The 22833-nt window shown below is 38.0% G+C and overlaps 1 protein-coding gene across 6 annotated transcripts in view; it reads left to right on the top strand.

The window, feature by feature from the left end:
* EPS8 (EGFR pathway substrate 8, signaling adaptor) overlaps positions 1 to 22833 on the top strand; it is a 194127-nt gene that overhangs the window by 23773 nt on the left and 147521 nt on the right. The gene's annotated exons all lie outside the window — the stretch shown is intronic.

Genomic DNA, 22833 nt, shown 5'->3' on the forward strand with positions numbered 1-22833 from the left:
TGCCATAAACATTCCCCTTACAGGCAGGTTTCAGATAACAGTGTTTCCCATGGTCTCAGGCTGCAGCCTATGTGCTCATCCTGGAGCATTCTTTGTAAAGATCCTTGAACAAATGTCAATAGTTAACGTTATGGATTATAACATTCTTTCCAGCCAACTCAGCCGGAGAAAGGAAAGGACAAGTCAGAATCACAAGACCTAACTCCTTCATCCCGGGACCGTGCCTGCGGGATGAGGAGAGGGGGTTGGGGCCGTGCCTCCATTTTGTCAGTAATGCCTATCGCGGCTCCCGACAATATGCTATGTTGAAATATATGGAGATTATTTGCTGGAATAATAAAATTCATTCAGACTTGCGTCAGCTAGACTTTTTAAAATCACAGTTTTTATCTGATGAGAACTTGTGCTTACATACTTGCTTCTACCATATCATGTCTCTCTTCCCACTCCTAACATTTTCTTACTTTTCTCCAGCATGTCTTGAAGCGGCTTGTAAACCCAGTTCTAAAATATGTCATGCATCTCCCTTCAACGGGTAATTGTCCCCATGCCTGTCTTTAATCCCAAACTACACTGAGGTATCTCATTCATTTTTCTTCCTCAGATGTGATTGAAGTTTTCTAACCTCGTGACTGCCTTCTAAGTTTCAATGTGATGTAGACCAAATTGTAGTCAGAGAGTCATTAATAATCAAAATTAATAATATTGGAATGTAATTTTAATAATTTAGGCCTATCTTAGTAAATGGTATTAGAGAGTCAGTTTAAACAGTTATTCTTCTGTCATATGCATGTGTCTGAGTCAGAGTGTTTGTATAGTAAGCTGTTGGAGTCTTGGGTCTCTTGGTGCGGTATTATGCATAGCTAGAAACTGTTCTCTTAATGATCTCTTGTGCTGCCTTTCCATCTGGTTCCCAGCTAAGATTCTTGACACGAAGCTTGTCCCTGTTGCTTTCTCTACCTCACTTTTTCTATACACTTGTCAGCCCACTTTAGTCTGCTGCCTAAGCTCATTCCTGTAAGTTATTTGTAATCTTCGGAAAGGCCAAACTTAAAGGAAAACATTTGGTTTTTCTCATACTTGATTTTGCTGTGGCTGTTAGAAAGAACATGGATATTTTGTTCAGTATTGAATTTTTATCACCTAGAGTTTCTAGTACTCTGTAGATTGTTAATTACTTACTTATTTTTATTATTTATTTATTTGGCTGCATCAGTCCTAGTTGCTGCACACGGAATCTTTAGTGGCAGCACCCAAGCTCTCTCTAGTTGTGGCACACGGGCTTAGTTGCCCCACAGTATGTGGGATTTTAGTTCCCCGATGAGAGATTGAACCTGTGTCCCCTGCATTGCAATGTGAATTATCAATCACTGGACCACCAGGAAAGGCCCTGTAGATTGTCTATTTGCTGAACGGATATATGTTTGCAATGATCACTCCCCCCCCCCCCCAAGAATGTTTTATTCCTTTGGCTCCCATGGTGCTGTTCTTTCCTGGTTTCTTTCTTTATCTATCTGTATTTAGATGTTAATTCAGAAGCTGTACTCCTTGGAGTTTCTAAAAAGTTGTTCCACCGTGGTAATCTTCTCAAGTAAGTTCTAGCATCATTTGTTGGTAGCAAGGAGAGCCAGCACTTTTTTGCAGGCAGTGGGTGGGGGATGGGAGAGTGGGGGTGAGTGGGTTCTCAGTTCATGGTTTTGTCTATAATCTGAATACTCACAGGTTGAGAAGTTTCTGAATTTTCCAGGATTCTTTTCTCAGCCTTCATCTAATTTCATGTTTCATTATCTTCCAAAGTGACTTCAGTCACTCACATTGTTTCACTTAGAACACCGACTCTCAATTCTTTATCTCTCACAGATGCTGTTCTCCTGAGCTCCAGCTCTGTAGTTCTGACTGTACCTGCATGTTGCACAGGCCCCTTGGCCTTCACAGATGCCCAAATACATTGTTGCCTTTTTCCTAACCCAGCTCCCTTCTCTTTTCTTCCTGTTCCTCTGAATGGAGCCACTGTTACACAGATGGTAACATCTGTGACTCTTTCTGAACTCCTAATTCTGCCCTTGCTGCTGCTGCTGCTAAGTCGCGTCAGTCATGTCCGACTCTGCGCGACCCCATAGACGGCAGCCCACCAGGCTCCCCCGTCCCTGGGATTCTCCAGGCAAGAGTACTGGAGTGGGTTGCCATTTCCTTCTCCAGGGCATGAAAGTGAAAAGTGAAAGTGGAGTCGCTCAGTCGTGTCCGACTCAGTGACCCCATGGACTGCAGCCCACCAGGCTCCTCTGTTCATGGGATTTTCCAGGCAAGAGTACTGGAGTGGGGTGCCATTGCCTTCTCCAAATTCTGCCCTTAACCCTTCACTTTGTCCAACCTTGAAGGGATCAGTTTGTTGATCCTTATTATAGAATAGGTGACAGTATCCCTTCTTCCCTAGCTTGACTGCTAATCATATTTTTTATGTTGCTTAAAATTCCTCATTGTTTCCCCATATGTTCATTACACAGTACAGTTCCCCCTCGTCTGGCACGCAACAGCTCCTGCTCTCCTCCCAGGCTTTTCCTCTTTGACTGCCAGTGCCCCACAAATGCTGTAACAATTGTCGTACCCTGAATACACTTAGCTTCACTCTTGCGTGACTTTGCACACTCCATTTCCTATGCCTGGATTTCCTCTCTGTTGTCCTCATCAGCTTGTCTATATCATTTTAGATTTGGCTTAAAGATCACTTTCCCAGAAAAAAGTCCTTTCTTTGTGCCTAAGTAGTAGGCTGTGCTTACTTTAAAATAGTAATTATGCTGTATTTTATGGTTTATTTACTCTCTTTTCTCTCTAACCAGTCTGACCACTTACAGGTGGAGGATGTCTTGGAATAATCTTTGTCTTTCTTGTGCCTCAGCACCATGCTGGATGCAGAGTATGGGCTCAGTCTTTGTTTTAATATATATTCAGTGAATGTATGCTTAACATGCCTTTTGGTGTTAGTGGGCTTCTCTTCTACAGGTAAATAGAGTTTGATGGAAAAACTGAACAGGATTGATTTATTCACTATTGGACCATTTCACCTGCTTCCTTTCACAGAGCATTCTGGAGGTGAGGCAGTCTGTTTACAGTATTATTCTGTTCCCCTATCTCCTGTCATTCTTCCCTATGTTGCACCATAGATGCCTTAAGGTTGTCCTCCAGTTACCCAAGACATATCTCTGTGACTGTCTTCTCTACCCTTGTGAACTAGTGAAATATATTTTTCAAGTTATGTCTGGCTGGAGAGCCTGTAATTTATAGATAAAATGCTGAGTTTGGGAAATTTAAAAAATTTAAATTAAAAATTAAAATGGGGCAATTTAAATGTTAAATTTAAATAGAACCTTTTGCTTGCCACCACCCTTCACAATCCTGCTTTCAATGAAAAGAAGACCTATAGTATTTGCCAGTGAGAGATCAGGACCCAACCAAAATGCCTATCTGGCAGTGACTTATTTTGTATCATAGTTATTTAAGAAAAACAAATTATTTAAGAAAAAGTAGCTCATGAGTAGTCAAAATAAGAATATTAAAATATTATATATATGAGAAATTTAGAGTTTGTGTAGTTCAGCATTCTTATTTTACTGACGAAGAAAGTAAAACCAAGATGTGTCAAGTGATTTGTCCTAAGTCACGCAACTAGTTTATTGCAGAATTTCCTAATATCTAAGCATTCTAAGCCTTCATATAACTGTACTATCATGAGCCTGATGTTCTATTGAATTTGTCAGGAAATTGAAAATTCATTTATTAAAAATATTTATCATCTGTCTTCAAAAAAAAAAAAAACTAGATATAGTTCTAGGCACTGATGATACAGATGCTAATAAGGTGGCTCTCCCTGGTTGCACCTAAATCATGGAGTGAGGGAGGCATTAAAAATTATGAAAATGATATAAATGATATCTATCTACTCGAGTCACAAGTATAATACTTGGCCTATATTAAAAATCTCTTTATTAAAGTTTGAGAACAAGCTTGCTTAGCTTTTTTCCCCAATCCCAGAGCAAACAGGAAGAAAGAAAAATAGATGATGATGAGGTTCTAGAAAGGTTTATAAACAGTAATGTGAAGCTGATAAGCTGGGGAGAAAGAGAAAAAAATAAATTTATTTATGCATATTATATACTATATGTTAATATATTATATCAGGCAGAGGAGCCCAAACTCATTGCAGACTAGGAAATGACTATAATCCTGAGCAGAGCATCAGTGGGTTGAGTGTCCCCAGGGCTGCAGAAGAATGGTATCATCACATGGGGGAATGAGAGTTTTCTGTTGTTTTCTTCACTCAATCCTGAAGGAAATCAACCCTGAATATTCACTGGAAGAACTGTTGCTGAAGCTGAAGCTCCAATACTTTGGCCACCTGATGCAAAGAGCCAACTCATTTATAAAGACTGTGATGCTGGAAAAGATTGAAGGCAAAAGAAGAGGGCGGCAGAGGATGAGATGGTTAGATAGCATCACTGACTCAGTGGTCATGAATTTGAGCAAACTCTGGGAGGTAGTGAAAGATAGGGAAGCCTGGCGTGCTGCAGTCCATGGGGGGGGGGGTGTCACTAAGAGTTGGACATGACTTGGTGACTGCACAACAACAAGCATTGTTTTCTCCCCACAAAGAGTACCTGGTTTTGACAATCACCCATGGACAGTAGTGCCCCTGTGGAAGTCTGGTAGTCCAGCAGAGAAGTTCAACATACTGTTGTGGAGGGAAAAAATGTCTGAGATTACATGCACCGAAGAGGGCAACAGGAACAGTTTTGGTTTACTCGCATCACCCTTTCCCCAAGGTGGCACAGCTCAATGCCAGTAGGGACCTTCCTGACCGATGCTTTCTTCCACAGGGGAAACTGAGGGTGTTTGAGCACCCCCAGTGCCTCATCCATTCATAGCTCCATACTCTACCCTTTGGCCAGCTCCCCGTGTGCACCCCTGAAGCCAAAACAGTTAACCATTGCAGACATTGGTGAGCACAAGTGGAAAGCCAACTGGACTCTGCAGGATTGGGAGAGACCACATGAACTTGAGCATTCAGGACTGCCCCAGGGAAAGCAAAATGGGAGGCGCTCATCATTTGCCCTGGCTTTGCAGGATCCACAGAAGGCATACACTCTTAAGAATTCACTCACAAAAGTAAACAATAAGTGTGGAACAGGTGAATCCATAGAAAAGATTTGAAAAAGTCTCCAAATTCCTAATGAGGCCCTGGAAAGTTTTTTTCTCCTAAAACCAGTCTGTAAAGACTGGAGTAGGTGACTCCTTCTTCAACTGCAAAGACAGCAATGCGAGACTCTAAGGAACATGAAAAGTCAAGGAAAAATGACACCATATAGGAACACAATAATTTTGCAGTAACTAACACCTCTCTCCACAAAAGGAGAGCTACAATTGTTCCTAGTAAAAAAATTCAAAATAGTAACTTTAAGGAAGCTTAGGGACCTATAAGAAAATACAGGCAATTCAATGAAAAAAAAAATATGAACAAAATGAAATGTTAAACAGAAAAAAAAGGAACCAAAAAAAAAAAAAAAAAGAGAACCAAATGGAAATTCTGGAGCTGAAGCATATGATGAATGAAATGAAAAAATGCAATAGAGCGTCAGTGTCCGACTGGATCAAGCAGAAGAAAAAAATCTGTGAAGCAGAAGGTAGGTCATTTCAAATTATGCAGTCAGAGGAGTTCAAAGAAGAAAGAATACTAAGAATGAAGAAAGCCTATGTGAACTATGAAATACCTTTAGAAGAAACAACTACATGCTATTGAAGTCCCAGAGGGAGAAGAGAGCAGAAGGCTTCTTTAAAGAAATAATGGATGAGAATTTTCTAAATATGGGGAGAAAGTTGGGCATCTAAAGTTATGAAGCTCATAATTTCCCCCCAGATTTCAACCCCAAATGATTTACTACAAGACACATTATAATAAAACAGTCTAAAATCAAAGACAAAGAGAATTTTAAGAGCAACAAGAGAAAAACCTTCCTTAAAGACAAAGAAACCCCCACGAAGCTATCAGTGGGTTTCTCAGCAGAAACCTTGAAAGCCAGGAAAGAGTGGGATGATTATATTCAAACTGATGAAAGGAAAAAACTGACAACCAGGAGTATTTTATCCAGTAAAGTTGTCCTTCAGAAATGGAGATACAGAGACTTTCCTGGTGGTCCAGTGGCTAAGACTTGGCACTACCAATGCAGGGGGCCTGAGTTCGATCCCTGGGCAGAGAACTAGATCCCAAATGTTGCAACTAAGACTTTGCATGCCTCAACTAAAGGTCTCATATACTGCAACTGAGACTCCATACAGCCAAATAAAAAAAGGAATGGAGAAATAAAGACTTTCCCAGACAAACAAAAGCTGAGGGAATTCATCACCATTATACCTGCCTGATGGAAAGGGCTGAATCTTTAAGCTGAAAATGAAAGGACTCTGATTATAATAACAAAAAACCATGAAACTGCAAAATACACTGGTAAACATAACTATAGTCATATTCAGAATACATTAATACTGTATTATAGTAGTGTGTTAAGCAGTTAACTCTACTATAAAGTTTAAAGGACAAAAGTATGGAAAATACCTAGAGCTGCAATAATTTGTTAATGGATACACAGGATAAAAAGAGGTAAATTGTGACATCAAAAACATAAAATGTGTAACTACATTGGAAATGCTATATAGCTGAAATGAAGAGGGATCTATTATATGTCATTTATGATATTGAGAAGCTACTATTTGTTTATGTGTATGCATACATATTTTTGAAGAATTTTAAGTTTGAAAAAGCGATTTTGTCCAGTGCCAAAGTTATGGTCTGGTTTATTGCAGAAACTCTATAAAGATGTTGAATGAATATTGAAGAAAAGTCCTATGCTTGAAATTACTTTTCCAAAACATTGTAAAAATGTTATGTTCATCGTTTGCAGAAATTTATTTAATCCTCAATAGAGTTGAGTTATAGTGGCTGAAGTTTTCTCTTTTTATAATTGGAACAAGAGTCATAAAATCTATCTCAGAACCTGAGAAACATATCCTACCCTTCTTGCTAAAACCTTTTGAAAAATATTCTCTCAAGTCTTTCTAATGTTCTTCAACAATCTGTTGTTTTCCCCTAGAGAGGGATTTTCATCTCTCTTTTTCGTTTGCTGATTCAGGAGTAAAATAACTTCTTTCTTGACGAAAGAAGATACTGTTTTCTGTATGATAAAGTGATTAAGTTGGTTTATGTCATTTTAGCTCTCCTGATCTTAAATTATGTGTATGCTGTATACGTTTATGTGGTGTGAATTTTTTTTTTTTTGTAGCATCCTGACTCTTTCCCAAAGTTTCTCTGTGCTGATCAAGTGATTGCTTTTTCAGATTCATCTAAAGTGATTTGGCTGAAATTAAACAGAATTAGAGACTGGTTGTAAAATGTTCTAAAATTAAAGCAAGAAGCTAAAAAACACGAGGGACAAAAGTTTGCTCAGCCATGTTTCATGGAATTGTTTTGTTCTTTCTTGTTGTTCATTTTCTGAGTCATGTTTGACTCTTTGCGACCCCATGGACTGCAGCACGCCAGGCTCCCTTGTCTTTCACTATCTCCTAGAGTTTACTCAGACTCATGTCCATTGAGTCGGTGATGCAATCTAACCATCTTATCCTCTGTTGCTCCTTTCTGTTCTTGCCCTCAGTCTTTCCCAGCATGAGGGTGTTTTCCAGTGAGTCGTTTCTTCGCATCAGGTGGCCAAAGTATTGGAGCTTCAGCTTCAGCATCAGTCCTACCAATGAATATTCAGGATTGATTTCCTCTAGTATTGATTGGTTTAATCTCCTTGCTGTCCAAGTGAGTCTCAAGAGTCTTCTCCAACACCACAGTTCAAAAGCACCAATTCTTCTGGTAACAGAGTGTTTGGTCTTGGACTTGCACTTCAGTTGATGTCCAAAAGTCGAACCTCCCTTATTTTGACAGAAATTGGATCTGAAGCCACAGCTCTCTAGAGAGCAAAGCTTCTTTACCCAGACTGCTTGCCCTGTGCTTATTCCAGCCGTTACTTGGCCTTTGGGTAGTTTACTTTTATGTTCGGTGCGTTGTTGCCTGGAATTAAAAAGGAAAAGTTATGATCAGATGGCCCTTAAGTTTTATTTTACATTTGTCAGTAAAAGGGCTTTTATATGACAGGCATGTTTTCTCTAATTCACTTCCAAAATCTTAGAGGGAAAGAAAAAAGGACAAAATAGTGAAGGGACTTTGGGATCATTTCCTCGTAATATCTCATTTGAATACATGATTAAGTTATACAAAATATGTTTCTTTCCCTCTTTCCTTTGTATTTTGAAATTAGCTCGCAATACTGTCACAAAGAATCCTTAAAGTGAGTTGGCTTCAGAGATAGTTCAAAGCCAGGGAGAATGTCTAGCCCATGAGAAGAGCACATCTTTGACCCCCTTCTCCTTTGTCAGCCACGTCCAATTGGTTGCCAGCTCCTGCGACTTTCACATTAAAGTTAATCCTTGCCTTTGCCCTGTCTGCTTTAACATTCACAGTTTTAGGGTCACATAAATGTTTTCTTAAGCTATTACCTCCTAAGCCGTCTCTGCATCTGCTTCTATCCTACTTCAGTTTTCATTCTAATTGCTCCTTCCAGTTCACTTTTGCTAAAGTCGAGCTCAGATGATGTCCGTTTGTGCTTAGTTGCTCAGTTGTGTCCGACTCTTTGTGACCCCGTGGACTGTAGCCTGCCAGGCTTTTCTGTCCATGGGGATTCTCCAGGCAAGAATACTGGAGTGGGTTGCTATGCCTTCCTCCAGGGGATCTTCCCAACCCAGAGATCGAACCCAGGTCTCCCACATTGCAGGCGGATTCTGTACCGTTTGTGCCACCAGGAAAGCCCAAGGATACTGGAATGGGTAGCCTATCCCTTCTCTAGGGGATCTTCCCGACCCAGGAATCAAACTGTGGTTGCTTGCATTGCAGGTGGATTCTTTACCAGCTGAGCTACAGGTGATGTCAGGCCAGTCCTTAAAAAACTGCCGACAGGAGAAGATTCAGTCTCGGCCCTCCATAACCTGGTTACTTGCTTTCATTTTTACTTTAGCCTCACTTCTCTCCCTTCTTATAAATGACTCTTTAGCCAAAATGAAGCGCTCTGCACTTGCCCCTGAATTCTCCCATCTCCCCAGGTTCTCCACTCTTAATGTCTCTCTTCTCTCTGTTTACTTGGAATGTCTTTTGACCTTATCTTCATATGCAAATCTGTTCTCTCTTTTGGCAAATATTTTCTATGCCATCATGGAATAACATTTACCTTCCCTGATACCACCCCCTACTGCTCCACAGTCCTCCAGTTTGTTTCCTCAGGACCTCTTTGGCACTCACTCACGTCTGTTGTATGCTGTAGGGTATATGTGTATGTCCCATCAGACACCAGGTATTTACCCTCTACCATCCAACTATAGACTCCATATCTGATTTTTACTCCTGGCTGGGCCACAAGGCCTAGAGCAGTGATTTTATGTGTGATAAAAGCTTTAATATATGTATTAGTTAAATGGTAAAATAAATGAATCTCTGTCCTGCATATTCCACCATGAATTTTACATCGGTAGGACCTCAACTCCCACACCTGAAAAAAAAAATTTTAATACCGGCCACAGTTTTCACTGAGCCTACATTGAAGTACTCTGCGAAAGTTTAATCATGGGGACAATCAGAATGTACTCTGTCATTTAGGAAAAAAACCTCTGGCAAACACACCTGTTTTTCAAGTTCTCAGTTTTTAAATGTGGGCTATGATTTTGATTAGTCCCTTTAAACATCTCACAGATTTAATAAAGTGAGCCATTGTGTTAAAGTTTTATAATTTACTCCGTGAAGAAACTGAACTCTTGAAATAGAAGGCTAACAAAGGTGAGAGTATTTCGACTTGACGCTTTCTGTTCTATCCATTCCTGTCATTACAGAACAGTTGTTAAGGTTGGTGTAAAACGCCAGCCTGTGAGTAAGACAATAAGATCTTTCTGATACTTTTATTAATCAAACCCTCCTGAAAAGGGCCTCAGAAGCAGCTCTTCAGCCCATTGTTTTTAGCAAGCTCCATGATAATTGTGAATATTTTTAATAGTTTGAATAATAGCCATTCTTTTTCTGTTTTTTTATTATTTCTCAGTTTTCTTTGGTTAAAGTGAATTGGGTTCAGTGTTACTTGTTAGGGTTTTGTTTACCATGTGATTCTCAATCCAGGTTTTTATAATGAAATGAAATCCAACTAAGAAATGAAAATTACAAATAATTAAGACACTGGAACTATTTTGGGTATTATTCAGCTGCTGAAAGCAAAACAAGTATAACTACAAAAAAAATTTGAAAAATAAATATTACTCTGGTTAGAATGCTTAGGAAGTTTTTGTACTGTGTTCAATTTATTTATTTTGCTCTATACTCAGTTTCTGGTGCATTAGACAAAGGATTGAAAATATAGTTACTATTTAGAGATGTTCATTGTTTGAGAAGAAATTCAGCTGAGTCTTGAACATTCTCATGATGTGTATGGAATAATTTTATAGAGACTGTTTTAAATTATAAATACATCTTCTGTGTTAATGTTTTCAGTGTTGCTTTCCAGATATGATGCTTAAGATATTTCTGTGGACATGTTATATTCTAATTGTTTCATTCAGTGGTGTCTTACACCATATGTGTTTAAATGAAAGTTGATTGATATGCTGGTTTGCTTGTTTTACTTAAAATCCTGAAGAATTCTTTTAAATATTTCCACGAAGGTATATTTTTCATTTATTTCTTCCTTATATGTATATACCAACTGTGGCATCTATTTTAATGAGAGTGTCAATAAAATTTACAGAAATAGAATTGCTGTGTGTGTTATTAATGATGGAAAAATAACTTGTAACATGTTCCTGACTATGTCTATTGTTGTGTAAGCTTTTTGATAACCATCCATTTATTTTGCTGACATTATTCTATAGAAAGAGAACTCATCCTTTTTTTAGTGGTTAGTTCATGCAGTCTTGATTAATGGAGCATAAAGTGAGATCTTATGTGGTGACAGAGAAGAGACTTGGGTTTAACTTGGGAGCATATGGGGAAAAAATGAAATATCTCTTCAAAGAATTTAAATATCTTACAGAGAACTCTTTGCTACTCAATTGTGAATAATTATAGTTGTGTCTAATTTTTATTTTATATTTTAATTGCTCACGTGATTTTAATTTTTATCTATAAAACCTTAAAAGTATAGTCTGATTAAAATAATTTGTGTCTAAGAAATGATTTTGATCCCTTTAGATTTTTCTTTTTTCTTTTTCTATGGAATCAAAAGGTGTGTAAACCTGGAAACCCTCAGAGAGTGCCAGACCGTCTCCTTTTGTTTTTTTGTCACTGTTGTATCATATGTTTTCTGGTGTCATTGTTAATATGACTTCAAGAGGCAGCTGTCACTATTGTTTAATGATAGTCATTCACCTCTAAGGGCTAGGAAAAAAGTTTTTCCTGTGTGCTTATGTGCAGATAGCTAAATCACTACTATGATGGAAGGAGATTATATTTGCTTAATACTGAAAATACTTTTTTCTCTAATAATTTTAAAGGATCAAGAACTCAACTTTAGAGTGGTATTCTTTAATTAATACTTGGTAAATAGAGCACTCCCAAGTTTGTACAAGCTGCCGGGGAACCATATTGCTTCTTTACTTCTGTTCTTAAAATCCCATCTTCCTCTGTTTGCCCAGGATGGTTGTTTGCTATTGTTTAGTTGCTAAGTCATGTCCGACTCTTTTGCGATCCTGTGGAGTGTAGCCCACCAGGCTCCTCTGTCTATGAGATTTTCCAGACAAGAACACTGGCGTGGATTGCCATTTCTTTCTCTGGGGGTTCTTCCCCACCCAGGGATTGAACCTGCGTCTCCTGCATTGGCAGGTGGAATCATTACTCCTGAGCCACCTAGGAAGCCCCTTCCCAGGAGTATTCAAAAGTTAATCGTATAATCCAGAATGGTCTTTTAAAAAAATGGACACCTGCAAGACTTTCCAGCTCTCATATTCTACAAGTCGTTGATTTTAATTTGGCTCAGTTCTTACTTCAAGGGAAGCATGGCGTAATTCTAATTTTTAAGGTAATACTTACATTTATTTATATTATCTTAAATTGAGTGGAAGTCTTTATTTGTAAAATAACAGCTGAAAACTATCCAGCTCTTGTTCTCTGGGGAAAGGCAATTCTGTAATACATTTTTTTCCCCTTTACACTTGCAATGCTTTTACTTTGTGAAATATAATTGGGAAAAATAGATTTCCAGACGGCTTGAAACTGACAAGTGAGTATTTTGACAGATATTCCTGGAAAAAGAGCTATAGCCATCAATCACTTCAGTTTCCTTATTATAACAACTGTGTTTAGCAGAGAACAAGACACAATTTGAAACAAATATTTAGATTTAGGGGAGGTGAGTGAATATAAAACTTTTAAAATGTATTTGAAAAATAGGGCATTTATTTCAGTGTTAAAGAAGAAGAGAGAAACTAACAATGTTGGTATAAAGTACTTTTTTATGGCCTGAGACTGACCTGATACTGTGAACTTTTGCATCTTCCGTTTAAGAGGATATTCCTAAAAGAGGAACCACTTTTCTCTGCCACCTAATGGCTTGGTCCTGTGTACTGTCTCTGTGGCTTTAGAAAAGAAAGCTTCAAAATAAACCTTACAGCAGAAACAGATTTTTTGGTTTTTGCATAAAATACCATTGGCAAGCAGTATTCACTTAACCTCAGACTGGTAGAACTGGTCTGTTTCTATGAAGTTGCGTTGTGGAAAAAGTAGACCTGAGCTCTTTTGATTCTATTTTTATCTCATTCCAGTTCCCTTTTGTAAACTTTTCATTAACCTCTACATATCATAAACTGTATTCTTTAGGTTTTCCTTGATCATCTAAGCACACTGAATGGGAATATAAGAAGCAACATGCAATCTCTTGTTTGTCACCCAAAGTGTTGGCTGCTGCCATTAGTTTTCTCCATCATCATCATCACCGTTGCCACTGTTCATTTATCATTAATATATGTATTTAAAAAACAGAGACTGCTGTTTGACTGGTTTGTAGAATTTGTGAAAAGCATAAATCTGGGGCTTCCCAGGTGGCACAGTGGTTAAGAATACACAAGCAACACAGGAGACATGGGAGACGCAAGTTCAACACCTGGGTCAGGAGAATCCCCTGGAATAGAAAATAGCACCCCACTCCAGTATTCTTGCCTGGAAAATTTCATGGACAGAGGAGCCTGGTGGGCTATAGTCCATGGGGCTATAAAGAGTCAGACACAGCTGAGCAACTGAGCACACACATAAATCTGAAAAGCTTAAAATGTGACCTGGTGTTTAAAATTATGAATAGTTAAAGAATTTAATTCTGTTTGGTAGTAACGATTGAATGTTTTTGCCTGGTTTAGCGAATCAAGCTAGATATATGTCTACATGACCGCAGGGAGTCTTATTTCATAAATTTAAGCCAGCATTACAATCAGTTTCATTTAACTTTTAACTAGGACTTGGTCATCACCACGTTCTGTTTTTAAAATTGAAGTGTAGTTGATTAACAATATTATATTGGTGTCAAGTGTATAGCATAGTTACTCAGTATTTTTACAGTTTATACTTCATTAAACATTACCCTAATATAATGGCTGTTATTCCCTGGCATGTGCAATATATCCTAGTCTCTTACCTACTTTATACAAAGTGGTTTGTATTTCATAGTCCTGTACCTCAAACCCACCCCTCCTCTACTTGCCTCTCCTCACTGATGACTGTTTGTTTTCTGAATCTGTGAGTCTGTTTCTGTTTTGATATATACATTTATCTGTATTATGTTTTGGATCATATATATAAGTGAGGTCATACAGTATTTGTTTTCTCTGACTTATTTCACTAAGCATAATATTCTTTAGGTCCATCCACATTGCTGCCAGAATTTCATTCTTTTTAATGGCCAAGTAATATTCCAGCATGCATATATGTGTGTGTGTATACACCACATCTTCTTTATCCATTTGTTTATTGATGGACACTTCGGTTGCTTCCAGTTCTTGGCTGTTGTTAATAGCGCTGCTATGAACATTAGGGTGTGTGGATCTTGTCAAATTAGTGTTTTTGATTTTCTTCAGCTTTCTACCCGGAAGTGGAATTGCTGTATCATATGTTACTTCTTGGGCTTCCCTGGTGGCTCCGACGGTAAAGAATCCGCCTGAAATGTGGGAGACCTGGGTTTGATCCCTGGGTTGGGAAGATCCCCTGGAGGAGGGCATGGCAACTCGCTCTAGTATTCTTGCCTGGAGAATCCCCATGGACAGAGGAGCCTGGTGGGTTATAGTCCACGGGGTCACAAAGAGTCGGACATGGCTTAGCGAGTAAGCACGGCAGCACGTGTTAGTTCTGTTTTTAGGTGTTTTTGAGGAACTTCCATATCTTTTCCACAGTGAGTATACCAATTTACATTCCCATCCATAGAGTACAAGGGTTCCCTTTTATCCTCTTCCTTTCCAACGTTTGTTATTTGTAGACTTTTTGATGATAGTCATTCTGACAGGTGTGAGGTGATATTTCACTGTGGTTTTGATTTACACGTCTCTAATAATTAGCAATGATGAGCATCTTTTCATGTGCCTGTTAGCCATCTGTATGTCTTCTATGGAAAAATGTGTCTTCAGGTCTTCTGCCCATTTTTTGATTGTGTGGGTTTTTTTTTTTTTTTCTTTTTTTGTATTAAGTTGTATGGACTGTTTATATAGTTTGGATATTAACCCCTTGTGAGTTGTATCATTTGTAAATATTTTCTTCCATTCCATTGATTGTCTTTTTGTTTAGTTAATAGTTTCTTTTGCTGTGCAAAAGCTTTTAGGTTTGATTATATCCCCATTTGTTTATTTTTGCTTTTATTTCTTTTGCTTTAGGAGACAGATCCAAAAGGGTATTGCTACAATTTATGCCATAGAGTGTTCTGCCTATGTTCTTGTCGAGTATTCATTTCTCTATTAAACCTTTTCTCCAAGTGTAGATACATTATCTAAAATCAAAATACTCTTGCCTTATGGAAGACCCATAATTCCTTTAACTCCTTGTAGACATTTTGAAAATCACTTGTTTGTAATACTAATTACCTCACCCCTTGCTTTTCTGAAGGGATTTGTTTCTCCAAGTTTTGTTGGCCTCCTGTCATTTATTCTTCCTTTCCTACCCTCAATAATTTTTGACTCATACTTTTTTTCCTAATAATTAAAAAAAAAAAAACTGTTCTTTTAAACCGAAAGCTGTTCGAAGGGCACAGTTTTCTAATCCTTTATTCTCTCTCTCTCTTTGAAAGAGGAACTCTGTTTTTTTTCCCCTTTCTTTTTTTTTCTTTCTCTTTGTTCCCCAAGAAGAGGTTTTTTTGAAACTCTTGTTAACATCTAACTGCTCTAACATCTGTTTGAGATGGATGTAGAAATCAGCAGTGGGTGTGGAGACATAAGTACAAGTATGGAGTCACACTCATGTTCCTCACAAGTATTTATGCATGAGACTTTTACTTGTGTTCTCTAGTTTATGGTACTCTGATAACTTTAAAGAGAAGCAATACATTGCTAGGCATTAATCTTCAGGGGACAAGCTTATTTTATTTCATCTAGGTATTCTTTCCAGTTTCTTTTGTTAAGGGAAGTCTGGTTGTTAGTTTTGATTTGTGAACTGAAAAAAGCTTTAAAATGTTAAAAATTGGATCTTCTTCTTCTTTTAAAACATTTTTTGGCCACAGCTTGTGAGATCTTAGCTCCCTGACCAGGATTTGAGCCCAGGCCCTCAACCGTGAAAGCGTGGAGTCCTAACCACTGGATCACTAGGAATTTCTGCATCTGCTGCTTTTTTTTCTTATTTCTCTGGAATTCTAAATTGGCTGTGACCCCATAACGGAAAGAACTCCTAAGCTTAATTACAACCTGATCAATATTAAATGCAGCTTAACCTCTGTTTATAGAAAAAGATGTTTCTGACTTTTAATATGAAATGATTTAATGGAAAGTGATTAATGGTCTCTTTTTAGAGAATGATGTTGTACATGGCATTGATGATGCTTTAGTTATAATGGTTGTAGATAGTACTTATCTTTTACTGAGTTATTTATAATATCATTCTTAGAAAGTATGAGACCTTGTATCTTGAGATGAGCGATGAGATAAAGAAGAGATCAAGTTTTAGTCGTATTATTCAAACTGAACTCTTTTCTCTAGAATCTAGCACCTTAGATTTGTATCATTCTTGGGTATTCATCGAAAAAAGATAAATTGTTGCAGTACAGTTTCTTCTGAAGTTCAGGTATTTTATCTAGTTGAAGTTTTACCAAGCCCAGAAAATGTAATCCTTATGACTGGTAGTCATAGACTTACACAGAGAAAAGGTCTTCAAAAGCTTGTAGGTTTTATACCTCATGTAAAATCAGTCCTTGGTCCTGATAGCTACTGTCTGATATTTGGTCCCTCTCCTACTGATACTAGGATATTTTAAAGTTTGCTTTTGCCTTGAACTTTGTTGAGTTGAACACATAATCTCTTAACCTCTCAGCTAGCTACTTCTTACTTTTCTTATAAAATATTTTTTACACTCTAGCTTTGTACAAGTACTGTGCAGAGTATTGTTATGAATAAAAAAAAATAAGTCATGGTTTGTTTTCGCAGTAGCAAGAAATCTCCCTGGAAGATAAATAATTCTAATATACACTAGTAAAATATTGTGGGGGCATGAACAAGTGGAGGAGGCCTGGGATAGGTATGCCTTCTGTGTGAAATGAGTCTGGAATTGGGAGACTTTGAAGTCTAAACTGGACCACTGGCATTATGATACAGAAGAACTGCACTAAAATTGGAGAAGGAAATGGCAACCCACTCCAGTGTTCTTGCCTGGAGAATCCCAGGGACGGGGAGCCTGGTGGGCTGCCGTCCATGGGGTCGCACAGAGTCGGGCATGACTGAAGTGACTTAGCAGCAGCAGCAGCACTAAAATTCGATTCCAGACTGAAATGGGATGGAGAAAAGATGCTCTGTAGTGTGTACATATATATATATATCCTGGTGAGTTTATCTCTCTTCTAGTTTTATCATCTAGTTGAGAGTTGCATTGTTCTGTTTGTAGAAACTGTTTGAAGTTTGCAATTTTTTACATTAAAAAATTGCTTGAAGCCCGCAGAGTCACTGTGCTGTGGGATGGTAGGTTGTCTCGCGTGTCAGCTTTGCTCCTTTCTCAGAGACCATTGTTGGAGGACTAAGGCAGTGGTCAGGCTGTTTCGGCATCCTCCAGTGCCTCTCATCTGTGCAGTCTCCCCACTTAATCTGGAACTCACCCAGATGTGTCATTCTGTAGGTTGTTAAATATCATCTCCCATCTTTCCCTGACTTGCCTTGTTTTTATCACCAACTTGGGAAGTTTACTGTCTGAACCCAGTTGGATGTCACTGTCGGATGTCATTAATGTACACACCCATTTCCCTGTCTATCCAGGTTATGATTATGACCGGATATTTGGAAAGAATCCTATCCCATTATTTTAAAATATAACATAAACCTATATAGCAGAAACAGCTAACCACAATTTTATAGTGAAAACACAATTGGAATTCTGTTTTCCCTCCTGAAATTTAAACAAGACAGAATTTTTTTTAGTATACAAAAGTTTAAGTTGTTGATGCTGATATGTTCCTTAATTGGTAGCTGGTAATTCTATTATATGAAACACTATAGAACTTCATTAGAATGTTTCTTTATTGAAAAACATTAGTTCTATATTAAATCAGATTGAGATTGTGAAAATATATTTAATTGCTACATTAAAAGCATGATATAACTTTATTTGGTGAGAAATAATTCTGCTTCCCAATTGAATGAACAGATGTTCCTTTCTAAACTTAATTAGTTAATCAAAATATGTTTATTGGGACACATTTCATAGATTATAGCGCTCTTTTGGTTACTATGAAATCAGTGAAAATGTAGAGGATATAAAATACTAAGTTGTAAAATATGAAACCATAAGCTAATTTTAATAATATAGTTCATGTAAGAAGTATATAATAGGTGTTAGAGAAGGAGGAGAATTTAATTTCTCTACATCTTTTTAATAAATTTTTTAATACCTATGGGAAAGTTGGAGGAATACTACAATGAACATCCATTTATGCTTCATTCGAATTCACCAGTTGTGAGCATTTTACCACATTTGAATTCACTTTTTCTCCCTCTTCCTCCTTCCCTACTTATATGTTTTGTGTGTGTGTGTGTGAGGATGTGTGACTGTATATGCACATATATTTTATTTCTCTGTGTAGGTATATATACATGTAATGCTTTTTTCCTTCTATTTCATAGTGAGCTGCAGATGTCAAGATATTTCATTACTGATTAAGTATCTCCTAAGGTCGAGAACATTCTCCTATGTAATCACTAGACTACTTTTATACTAAAATTTTAAACACTGATTCAATGTTGTCATCAATGACATAGTCCAGTTAAAAATTTTTTTTCCATTTGTACTGCCTGTCCTTTTTTGTTTGTTTGTTTGTTGATTTGAGCTTGGAATTTTCAAAGAATGACTTCATCCCTCTGTATGTTGTGAAAACAAAGTAAAACTTCTAAAGCTTTCTCAGTGAAATCTCATTGCAAATCTGTGTTGTTGGGATTTCTGTGGTTTAAAAACACTTCTTGTAAGCCCTGCAGGAAGGATTGATTTCTGCTATTTATTGCTTTAATCATCTTAGTGTATATTTACGGGTCTACTTAGAATATTTCATCATTGTCTCTCTGGTGAAACAGCGTTGGTTGGACTATGTTGCTAATGTTAATCAAGTTCATGATATTTAATTCCTCTGTGGGCTGTACATTTTCACTTGTTACTTGCTCTCAGACTGAATATTTAGCAACATTTTCTTCCATGTAACTTTGGTTACAGGAAAAATTCCATGAGAGAGTGAATGAATCAATTAACAATTTAGAAAAGTAAATTGGAATACAACTCTGGCTACTTCATAATCGTATGAAAATATCAAAGTAACTCTGTCTAGCTTGGGAAAAAGCAATGATAAAATAAATGAGTTTGGCAAAGTATAAAATTTTGAGAGGCCCGCGGTGATAGGAAGGCCTATGTGTTTAACTCTGAAAGTGTGAGATAAATGTGAAGGAACACAGGACTGTTTAAGAGATGTAACAAAACTGCAGAGTGTTGGAGAGACAAGGAGGGAGTATTAGGATATTCTTGGACACTGGCAGACAGAAAAGGAGGGAGAGGAGAGTGTTAAATTTTGAAGTATAAGTGTGGGCTTGGGTGGTTAGGAAAGAGACTAGTTTAAGGATTTGCTGAGTGGGAAACTCATAGACTGAGACCCAACTGCTGCAGGTGGTTTCAAGATAAAGACTTAGATGGGAGAAGGATAGGGTGGGATGATTTGAGAGAATAGCGCTGAAACATGTACAGTACCTTATGTAAAATAGATAACCAGTGTGAGTTCGATGCATGAAGCAGGGCACCTAAAGCCAGTGCTCTGTGACAACCTAGAGGGATGGGGTAGGGAGAGGGGCTGGGAGCCAGGTTTGGGATGGAGGGGATGCATGTATATACCTATGGCTGATTCATGTTGATGTATGGCAGAAACCATCAAAATATTGTAAAGTAATTATCCTCCAATTAAAAGAAATAAATTTAAAAAAAATAAAAAAAGAGGGGCTGGTTTTCCAAAATCTTGAGACAGAATGTATTGGCTTGCAGGCCCTAAAAGGCTCTGAAAGTGCTCATGTGTGAGTAATGCCGTCCACCTGTACCTTTGATAGACAGCATTTGTCGAAGCTGTTCTCCTGACATCTTTGCCTTCTAGGATCTAGCAGACTTGACCTCAGGACAGTTTTCTGCCTGTGCCCACATCAGACCAGTGTGGTATCTGGGTCGAGGGGATAGCAAAGGGAGGAACTCAGTTCCAAAGGCTTAGGCTTCTGAGGGGAAGCCAGACTCCCTCCTGTCACACCTGGGAGATGCAAAGTAAAAAGTGACGGAGTGGCAGGTTGCCTGGCATTGTCACATCACAGCATTACATGATCAGCTTCTCAGCCAGCTTGCATCTCTGCCTCTATCACTTGGGGAAAAAAGTTAATATTGTTGCTTGTAGAGATTCTTTTTCTTTGCAGGAAGTGGATGGAAGATTTCTTTCCCGTGTTTCATTCACATTTTTTAGCTAAAAAATTATAGACAATTTGCTTGGAAAACTTGGTACTGGGTGTTCAGAGAAAGGAGTCATCATCTTCAGTTATAGAAGAAGAGTTTGAGAGTTATTTGGATGTCTTTACCACTGCTAGCATACATGACTCTACTTGCCCAGGACCTTGAGAGGAGTATCTACTCACTGATTCCTCATTGATTACCAAGCCATGCCAACTGCTCTATTCCCAAACCAGCTAGTAAATGAAACAGGACTGTGCTACTACATGACTCATCCTCCCTGAGTGTTTTCCCCCTGTATTTCAGATTTATAATGCTGTGATGTGAAGAGGTTCAGGATTTCCATTCCTGCTCTTCTCTTTCCGGCCAAGCTCATGATCCCTGCCAGCACCATCCTTTCCTTCATCTGCCTGCAATTTTGGTTTGAGTTCTGGACTCTCTGGGAGTTTATAGAACAGAGTCATTGAAACTCTCTTTTTCCAAATGGGACAAGTGTCTTAATTGAGGTCAGGCCAGCACCTACTGTGACAGAATCTTCCCCTCATCCCCCCTGGCACAGGGAGAGAACTCACACAGGAGAAGAATGGTGTGAAACTGTGTCTCCAAACAGCGTCCACTGGGATGAAGCTAATGCCCAGTTGGAGACACAACACCGCGACTCTCTTGCCAGGCTCTGTTTTTCTGCTTGGTCCCAAGCCAGATGGCAGCTTGGTGGGTGAACTGTTGGCTCTGGCCTTCCCCCGGGCCCCCTCAGGTCTGAGATGAAATGCCCAGCTGTCCCTTCCCTTGCAGGAGTTACTTTGTAGAAACAGTAACTATCCTCACTGTTACTTAACATTTACATCATTTTTTTTAACTCTGTAATTGCTATGCTACCAATGCCATTTTATTGGTATTTAAATTACTTGCTAAAATTCAAGAATGGAGTCCATTTAGTACCAGACTATTTAAGTATTAAAACAGCTCTGGCGTGAGCCTTTTAGGGGAAGTGAGAGGATCTGAGTTAGGTTAAACTAGTGTAGTTCATGTACTATATTTAGTTATTTTGATCACTAGAAATACTTCTACTGAGGTTTGCTTTAGTTAGTTTTAGTACCTTTTACTTTTTAGCTATTTTCTGACATCTATAAGACAGAGATGAGCATCCAAGGTCTTACTTAAGTTGAAATATATCCACTGTGACTGCTGGTACTTATGCTTTTGTGCCTGGATTGTATTATAGTATTAATTACTCCTTATCTCAGTAATGGTAGTGTCATTTATAGCTGTTATGAAAAGTTTTCAGTTCTCAAATAAAGTTGGAGGGATACAAAAAATTCAAGAAGGGATTCTAAAAAAGGAGAAAAGACCTTGGTTATTTCACAGAGCTTCATCTGTATAGAGACAGTAAAGAATCTGCCTGCAAATGCAGGAGACACAGGATATGAGGGTTGGGGAGATTCCCTGAGAAGGAAATGGCAACCCACTCCAGTATTCTTGCTTGGAGAATTTCATGGACAGAGGAGCCTGGCTACAGTCCATGGGGTCGCATGGAGTCGGACACAACTGAGCGACTTGCACTTGCTTTCTATGACTAGGATGCATTATTAGTAACATTCTTACAACTGCATTTTATTTAATTTTTGCTTTTTAAAAATATTTTTGAAAAGAAAAGAGCCCAAGGACTTTATTGATAATATTTCTTTTCTTAAAGTCTTTATTGAATTTTAGTTACAATATTGCTTAATTTATATTTTGGTTTTTTGGCCCTGAAGCATGTGGGGTCTTAGTTCCCCGACTAGGGATTGAACCCCTGCATTGGAAGGCGGAGTCTTAACCACTGAGCCACCATGGATGTCCCCGTTGATACTGTTTCTGAAGCTCGTCAATGTTTCTTTGTTGTTGTTCAGTTGCTTAGTTTTGTCTGACTCTTTGAGACCCGATGGACTGCAGCACACTAGGCTTTCGTGTCCTGTTTCTAGATAAGGCCAGATTACTTTGGTAGACTGGGAAGAAAACAGTTTTTCTGTCAGCCTATGCTGGAGTCTCTTGTTCACCACTGGATTTGCAGCTCAAGGAAATATCCTGATTTCCTGAGGTTCCAGTTACAGCCTAAGTCACATTTCTTAAGACACTAATGCTATAAATAAATTATGTTTATCCGACAAATACCCCTTCCACCATAATGTAGCTGAAATGATGCAACTAATATTGTTGATGTCATTAGAAAAATAATTATTATCCCTGCCTTCCACATAGGATTTTATGAAATAAAATGAGTTAGTAGATTCAAAAGTGTTTTTAAAGACATTATAATGAATAACATAAATATATATGCCTCAATAACAAGGCATTATGATTATGGTTATTGATGTTATTACAGTTAATTTTCTGTTACTTTTATCATTGCTGAAATCAATATTATTAATATCTTTGCTGTTGGAGTATAATTTCTCAGGCCCATCTCTTTTACTTCCTAACAAACTTATCAGGAAAGGAAAGGTAATTTAGAATATATAATTGGAAATTTTTTTTTCCTTTTCTTAAGAGAATCTGAGTTCACTATAATGATATTTCTGATTCTGGGCCCCTGAATTTCTTTTCTCCACAAGGTT

This window comes from Giraffa tippelskirchi, chromosome 4 (genome assembly GCF_054371585.1).
Source record: "Giraffa tippelskirchi isolate mGirTip1 chromosome 4, T2T-mGirTip1v1.2.pri, whole genome shotgun sequence".
Taxonomy (NCBI): Eukaryota; Metazoa; Chordata; class Mammalia; order Artiodactyla; family Giraffidae; genus Giraffa; species Giraffa tippelskirchi.